Source organism: Microtus pennsylvanicus, chromosome 12 (assembly GCF_037038515.1).
Source record: "Microtus pennsylvanicus isolate mMicPen1 chromosome 12, mMicPen1.hap1, whole genome shotgun sequence".
Lineage (NCBI taxonomy): Eukaryota > Metazoa > Chordata > Mammalia > Rodentia > Cricetidae > Microtus > Microtus pennsylvanicus.
The window spans coordinates 34,063,021-34,071,847 of record NC_134590.1 but is presented as its reverse complement, the minus strand read 5'-3'; positions in this window follow the sequence as shown (position 1 = coordinate 34,071,847).

Sequence of the window (8,827 nt, the reverse complement as noted above, 5' to 3'; positions counted from 1 at the left end):
CACACACTGAGACAATGGGGATGTTCTATCGGGAACTCACCAAGGCCAGATGGCCTGGGTCTGAAAAAGCCTGGGATAAAACCGGACTCGCTGAACATAGCAGACAATGAGGACTACTGAGAACTCAAAAACATCTTCTCTTTATAAAGTTACTCAGTCTCGGATCTTTTGGTATAGCAACATAAAATGGACTCAGACAGCCATGTAGCAGCCACAAACCACTACTACAAGAATACAATAAGCTGTGATTACCAAGACAAGAAAAAGTGAAATTATTTTTAAAAGAACGCAATAAAGGAAAAGGTATTTCTGATGGAAAATTCTGATTTCAACCAGCCTCTGGGAAGCAATCTTGGTGGTGCAGCAGAGACCTGTCTACAAATGGAATGACTGAGGAAGAAATACGTTGAAGTGGGAAGCATGGCCTTCTTCCTGATGAACAAAACCATCCCCATGTGCTAAGGAAGGTGACAAGCAATGGGTGAGCTCGCATTCCGTGACTGTCAATCCCAGGAGAGTAAACCCAGTCATGACTGTGGAGATTTTCTTTAAAATTGTGTTTGCTTGTCTTCCAGTGTGGTCTAAATAGGCTCCATGAATGAGGTAATATTTACAGGAAAAAGGTAAAATGTATGTGAGTTTGCAAAATGCAAAAAAAAAAAATGTATTCAGGAGGGTGAGCCACAGCCCACAGAAAAATGTTCATTGATTTCCTATTTTTCATGGTTATATTATCTAAAAACAAGAAACCACTTTGACAGGACCGGGAATGTAGCTCAGTTGGTAGTGTTTGTGTAGCATGTATGAAGCCCTGGTCTCTGTCTAGCACAAAACAGCCATGGGGGCACATGTTTAAAATCCCAGCACTTGGGAGGTAGAGAGAGGAAGAACAGAAGTTTCAAGGTTATCCTCGGCTATACAGGGATTTGGAGGCCAGCCTGGGCTACAAGGGACCCTGCTTCAAATGAACCATGATGAGAGGAGGATTTTTAGCTTGTTCTTTCTGCTCTGGCCAAGTTCATGGCTGTGGAGTTGAGCACACCTTCTCTGTATCCACCCACACTTTAGGTCATAGATGGAATGTTTTATTTAAATCATATCCATACACCAAGGGTACTGATAGCAAATAGACCAAAAAATAGCCGCATAGATTTTTTTTTTTTTTTTTTTTTTTGGTTTTTCGAGACAGTGTTTCTCTGTGGCTTTGGAGCCTGTCCTGGAACTAGCTCTGTAGACCAGGCTGGTCTCGAACTCACAGAGATCCGCCTGCCTCTGAGCCGCATAGATTTTTAAAAGTCCATGATAGTTGATAGGTAGGAAGGTAGGTAGACAGGCAGGCTGGAAGGCAGGCATACATAGTGACTAAATAGAAGAATAGTTACAGGAAATACTTCAAAGGCTGGCTGCTGTGTGATGTTGTTTTGTTTTGGCCTGCTTTGCTCTTGAGATAGGGTCTCCCCAGGTAGCTTAGGCTGCTCTGGAGTTCACTGTGTAGACTCGCCTCTCGAGTACTGGATTACCAGCACGCTTCGCCACTCCCAGTATGATGAGGGATGGATAGAAGAGGAACAGATGAGTGAGCTAGCAAGGGCTCAGTGGGCAAGAGGGCTTGCCGTACAGGAATGGAAACCCAAGTTCAGTACCAGCCTCCATGTGAAAACCTAGGCACTGCCATGCTATGTACAGGCTATGGCCTGTAACTTCAGAACTGTATGGGCGAAAAAAGGGGGATCTTGAGGGCTTGCTGCTCTCCAGCACAATCAAAAACTAGGGAGCTCTGGGCTCTGTGAGAGACTCAGAGAGAAACATGACTTCTTCTGACATCCTCCTCTGGCTTCCACACACATGCACACATGAACACCACATACGCACATACACACATGTGTACTGCACGTACACATTATACACCACACACACACATGTATATCACACACATACATGTGTACCATGAATATACACACATGTATACCACATACTCATATTCACACATACACTGAAAATAAATAAATGTTGTAAGAGATAGGACTTTTATTTTTATTTCATCCATTTAACAATTGCTTTTTTTGTTTTGCTTTTGTGAATGACTACTACTTTGGTAATTCTTAACTTTTTTAAATGAAGAACTAAATTCATAAAGACATTCACTAATGGTAGTGGCAATCTTTTCTAAAAGATAAGCTGTGTCTTTAAGGCACTGTGTCTTTAGCTCCTAAAATGTGACTTGAAAGTTGGTCTTGGTAACTTCCAGCAACCTAGAGAGATCACTAACCAGCTAAGTGTAGATGGACTGCCACATACTGGGAGACAATCTTGTGGTTCAGCGGAAAAAAACAACATTGGATATGAGGTCAGGTTCACCTTTATTGGTTTTGCTAGACGCAAATTTCTCTGTAGAGACTCTGAAGAGATGTTCTGAGCCAATGGGCATCTAGGCCGCCATAGCTATCACGTTGTATGCGGTTCTGAAGCCTGGTTTTAATTCACCTTGTTACAAGGACCCCTTCTATGTACATTAAATAAGATAATAGTGGTGATGGTGGTGGTAGTGTGGTTGTGGTAGTGGTGTGGTTGTGGTGGTGGTGTGGTTGTGATGGTGGTGTGGTTGTGGTGGTGGTGTGGTTGTGGTGGTGTGGTAGTGGTGGTGTGGTTGTGGTGGTGTGGTAGTGGTGGTGTGGTTGTGGTGGTGTGGTAGTGGTGGTGTGGTTGTGGTGGTGTGGTAGTGGTGGTGTGGTTGTGGTAGTGGTGTGGTTGTGGTGGTGTGGTTGTGGTAGTGGTGTGGTTGTGGTGGTGTGGTTGTGGTGGTGTGGTAGTGGTGGTGTGGTTGTGGTAGTGGTGTGGTTGTGGTGGTGTGGTTGTGGTGGTGTGGTAGTGGTGGTGTGGTTGTGGTAGTGGTGTGGTTGTGGTGGTGTGATAGTGGTGGTGTGGTTGTGGTGGTGTGGTTGTGGTAGTGGTGTGGTTGTGGTGGTGCTGTGGTTGTGGTAATGGTGTGGTAGTGGTGGTGTGGTTGTGGTGGTGTGGTAGTGGTGGTGTGGTAGTGGTGGTGTGGTTGTGGTGGTGTGGTAGTGGTGGTGTGGTAGTGGTGGTGTGGTTGTGGTGGTGTGGTTGTGGTGGTGTGGTAGTGGTGGTGTGGTAGTGGTAGTGTGGTTGTGGTGGTGTGGTTGTGGTGGTGTGGTAGTGGTGGTGTGGTTGTGGTGGTGTGGTTGTGGTGGTGTGGTTGTGGTGGTGGTGTAGATATGGTGGGGTTATGGTGGTAGTGTGGTTGTGGTGGTGCTGTGATTGTGGTGGTGCTGTGGTTGTGGTGGGGTTATGGTGGTAGTGTGGTTGTGGTGGTGCTGTGGTTGTGGTGGTGCTGTGGTTGTGGTGGTGTGGTTGTGGTAGTGTGATTGTGGTGGTGCTGTGGTTGTGGTAATGGTGTGGTAGTGGTGGTGTGGTTGTGGTGGTGTGGTTGTGGTGGTGGTGTGGTTGTGGTGGGGTTATGGTGGTAGTGTGGTTGTGGTGGGGTTATGGTGGTAGTGTGGTTGTGGTGGTGCTGTGGTTGTGGTGGTGTGGTTGTGGTGGTGTGGTTGTGGTGGTGCTGTGGTTGTGGTAATGGTGTGGTAGTGGTGGTGTGGTTGTGGTGGCTGTGGTAGTGGTGTGGTAATGGTGGTGGTGTGGTGGTTTGGTTTGGTTTTGTGTAGGAGAACAGAACTTCCCAGGAAAGAAAAAGAAACCCCAGAGGTATCTGCCAATAGTCTAGGACAGACAAGAGGAACGTGCTAAAGGAGTCCTATGCATAAAGACAAGGGGTAAGCCAGCAGAGTGGAGGAAACAGAATAATAGCTACGGGAAGATAAGAGGACTGTGGGGAGCAGAGCAGAGTCTTCAGGAGGGAGAAGTGGGCGAGTAACACTGTTTCATCAGAAGGTGGAGCGGGTGTCTCATTGTGGCCTCTTTGTGCCCCCCACCCCAACTATTAAATGAGTAGGAGGTTTTTATTTTACTCAGCAATAATCTATTTGCATTATTGGATCCTCTAAGTAACTCGTGAAGTCGCTGCAGAGGATTCTTTAATAGCTTCCATTTCAGATAAGACTTTTTAAAACGTAAGATGACCGTGAAACTGACATCTCCTCCAGGTAGTGAGAAAGGAAGCGGGACTTCTAACCTCATAATGGGGCAGGGGGCACAAATTAAAGTCACTTTGTACAAGGATGTTTTGTATCTAGGATCTTCAAGCCAGGCATAGGGACACACACCTTTAATCCCAGCACTTGGGAGGCAGAGGCAGAGGCAGGCGGATCTCTGTGTGTTCGAGGCCAGCCTGGTCTACAGAACAAGTTCCAGGACAGCCAAAAGTGTTTCACAGAGAAGCCCTGTCTCAAAAAAAAAAAAAAATCAAAAACAAAAGCAAAAAACAAACACACAAAGGATCTTCAAGTCCTGTTGGGGCCGGTTACTCATTGGGTCTTACTAGCCAAGCAAAGACGGGTCCCAGTGTGACTTAGAAGCCTGTGGACCAGAAGCTGTGGACTCCTCCTCACTGATTGATACTTAACAATATTGATGCCAGTGTAGTGGATTGACTGGCTTGTTTTAAACCACCCTGCTGAGTGCACTACTTGGCTTGGAAACAATAAAATAATAACAATCATCATTTTTCCTCTCCCCCTTTCAGGCTTTGACCAGGAGAAAATAACTACAAGAAACTACTAATTTACAAAATGTGCAGATGGCCTACTTTATTCATAACCATAGGAGTTTTAATTTATTAAGCAACAATTTAATATGAGCAGTGCCTAGTAATTCTAGTTTGCTGTGTGTTTTGTGGGAGAATAATGTATTACTTAATGGAGAGGATAAATTTATTATTGGGAAATTTTAATAATGAACAAAATTATGTTTGGGTATTTTCTTGGGAAGTAATTAGTTGCACAACTGTCCTTCCCTGAAGTGTGGCAGTAGAGGTGGCAATTGCTATTTAGTGGTGAATTCCCTCTAAAACAACCTACCCATGCCTTGCTGCAGTGGGGCAGGAGGACTGAGGGATGGAAGAACCCCTGGGCCTGGGAGGGAGCTCACTAAAATAAGCCCCTGGCTTCCAGTGGCTCTACTGGCTACTTCTACCCATACAAGACAGACCCAGAGACAGAATGGAAGTCACTGGTTGGGGCTTTTGCCCCATTGCTCCAGATGACTTGAGAGGCTATACAGCATCCTGGGGCCCCAGACAATCTTCCTTTGACTTGCTGAACTGTCTGTGACTTGTTCGTTTCATTGAAAAGACTCCTTTATATGGAGACGGGAGCTCTAGAGGGTCACTGATAGAATGTAAACATTAAACTAAAATCTGTGAATAGTTGGACATTAATTAGTGATTATGCTTGGGAAGCAGCGTGTGTTATTGAAGCGCCGCAGGCAGGAGCCCAGTTCACAACAGCTTAAGCAAATAAGGAGCTAGCTGGCGCATGGAGCTGAGATGAAGCCTGGAGAGATCACAGGCGTATAAAGGGAAAGGGTAAGAATAGGTTGAGAACAGTGGTCTGGAATCAGCAGCAGCCCTGCAAACGTTCTCTCAACCCAACACTAGATTTTGGTATAAAACCCTCTGTTAAGACAAGCTTTCTCCACACTGCCAGGGAGGAGTGTGAGAGGCCAGTTGGTCCTCTCATCAGCTTAGCAGCATCAGTGAAACGAGATTCTGGTGTGGGAGGTCCTTCTGTATTTGTGTTGCTTTCATTGGTTGAATAAAGAAACTGCCTTGGCCTTTTTGATAGGGCAGCCCTTAGGTGGGCGGAGTAGGCAGAACAGAATGCTGGGAAGAAGGGGAGTGTGGCAGACGCCATGATTCTCCTGCCTGAGACAGACGCTGGTTAGAATCTTTCCTGGTAAGCCATGACCTCGTGGTGATATACAGATTATTAGGAATGGGTTAAACTAATATGGGAGAGTTAGCCAAGAAGAGGCTAGAAATAATGGGCCAGGCAGTGATTTAATTAATACAATTTCTGTGTGATTGTTTCGGGTGTAAGCTAGCTTGACGGCCGGGATGAAAAGCAGGCCCCTGCTCCTCCTTCAACAAGATTCCGTCTTTTGCCTAGCATCTCTGTATTAACCAGCATTCCTACACTATAACAAAATGTCTGAGATGGTCAACTTAAAAGAGAAAAGGTTTTGAGGTTCTAGTTCATGATCAGTTGGACCCAGGTCTTTGAACTCATGGAAAGGCCCTCATGTCATAGCAGGGGTCTGGGGCAGAATAAAACCACTTAGCTTTGTGGCCAAAAAGCAAAAGAGCCATTCCCATCATGATCTAAGGACCTCTCACAAGATCTTACCTTCCAAAATTTCTACCAACTCTAGAGAGTATCACCCTCCAGGACAAGCCTTTATTAAACACATGGGCCCTTTGGAGCCATTCAAAGTCCAAACTATAGAAATATTGATTTTAGGAAGTGACCTGGACCAGTAGGTCATTCTTCAGTGATAGAGGCTTCAGTGGGAGGAGACCAGAAGGTGAGAAGATAAAGGAGACAGAAAAGCTGGGGACAGAAGGTCTTATACGAGCTATGCCTTATGCCAAGCAAGTTTATTCAGAAGTACAACTTCTTATATACTATCTACAGGGGGAAGTGGTCCAGGTCAGCAGAGAACTAAGTCAATAATGTTGGAAAGAAAACACAGCAGACACGGGGCTTTAGGAATACCTCAGACACGGGGGCTTTAGGAATAACCACAGCCCGGGGAAGCGTTGGGTCCCCCCCAACCCACAACTTTGGCTCCTTTGAGGCACAGACGCCAGCTTCGGACCGGACCTTGTCCAAGTCCACTGCTGGACAAGGATACACACAAATGCTCCCTTTGTCCCTTTATCAGGGCCTTCGAGAAAGTCTTGGGTTGGTCTGGCTCCCAACAAGGAAGATCACATATAACCTAGTAGACGGCATCTCCACCTGATGGACCAATAACTGTTGAAGAACCCTGGTGAGTCTGGGGTAGGAAGACACCTTCCTGGAATCCCCACAGAGTCCCAAAAAGCAGAGTAACAGTTCTCACAACAGAATAAACCCCCCCTGAAGACCCAAGGAGACCAAGAACACAAAGTCTGTAGTCCAAGGCAGGTCAGAGCTCCAGGAATGAGAACCTTAGTGATGAACACTCTCTTCAACACTCAAATTTAAAAATTTCCCAGAGTCTCCCATGTATCTGACTCCTTGTAGCAGATCAATGTAACAATCTAAAATTTCACTTCTCCGGCATTTTTACCTGACTGATAACAAATGCTGTGATGGTATTATGTGTCAAAATCTCTGATTGGGTATTGGTCTATGATATTATGTATCAGAATCTCTGATTGGCTGTTGATCAGTTTCAAATAATTTCTGTATCAGAAAGACTTTTTCTTTCCTTTCCTCTCCTTCCTCCTTCTGTTCTTCTTTATCTCCTCCTTTCTCCCTCCCTCCTTTCCTCCCTCCTCCTTCCATTCCTTTCTTTCTTTTTTTTTTCTTTTTTTCTTTTTGGTTTCTCGAGACAGCTTTTGGTGCCTGTCCCGGAACTAGCTCTTGTAGACCAGGCTGGCCTCGAACTCCCAGAGATTCGCCTGCCTCTGCCTCCCGAGTGCTGGGATTAAAGGCGTGCGCGCCACCACTGCCAGGCCTCCATTCCTTTCTTTTTCTTTGAGACCGGCTAGCATTGGTTGCTAATTGTGGTTTCTGAAGTGAGTGGAAACATCTGGGTACTGATGGGCATTGCAAAAGAGTTTAAAGTAACTGGCACAAGAAGAGATGTTCTTTGTTTTAGGGGAGAAAAAAAGTTTCACAATACAGAGTCCATATGGGATAGGCTCAAAGAAATCCCCAACAGAAGACTGAAAAGCCACTAGGGACAGATGTGTTTGGAAAAGAGCTGACCGCAGACTCTACAGCTAGCATCTGGAGAAATTGAGTAGTGAAAGAAGGGGGGATGTGAATGGAAAAGAGTTCCCACCTTGACAGCAGGAGACCTCTATAATCCAGCACCATGGCAGCAGGAGACTCTATAATCCAGCTCCTCCTCCTTCCCCAGTTCCCACCATGGCAGCGGGAGACTCTATAATCCGGCTCCTCCTCCTTCCACAGTTCCCACCACGGCAGCGGGAGACTATAATCCAACTTCTCTGCCTTCCACTGTTTGCCAGGATGCTCTCTACTGAACACTGGAGACCACCAGACATGTCCACAAACTGGGTTCAGTGTTAAACCCTTCAAACTCCCCCCACCCCCACCAGCCTTTCCTCAACCACTCCTCTCCTAGTGCCCTAACCCTCCTTTCTTGTTCAGTTAAGGCCACCATAGTTTTTCCACTTGCTTTCCAGCAACAATCCTGTCTCTAGGAGTTCAGCCCCTAGTTTTGCCCCATATTGATCCATTCTCCTCACTCTTGTGTAGATTTTCTAAAATGGAAATAGACTTATTGTTCTCTCACTCAAGACTTCGTACTAAGAAAATAAGTCACCAAACACTTATGACACTAGTCTCTCTATAACCAGGTGCCACCCCTTTATAGTCAAGTCTATAACTCATCAGCAGCCCCTTGGAGGTGAATATAACAAGCTGTAGTTGGAAAAATCTTTTCAAAGTGTACCTGTACTGAGTAGGAACGGATCTTTTTCCTTGCTGTTCCTGAAACAATCGAATATAAATATAATGCCTATTTACATAACATGTATATTTTGGTGGAAATGTAAGGGATCTAGAGATGATTGGACAGTGCAGGAAGATGTGTGTTGTTATATGCAAATCCCACCCCATCCAAGATGTCGGTGTCCTGTGAGTCCTGTAATCAGTTTCCACAGAGGAGAAGTGATCGGGTC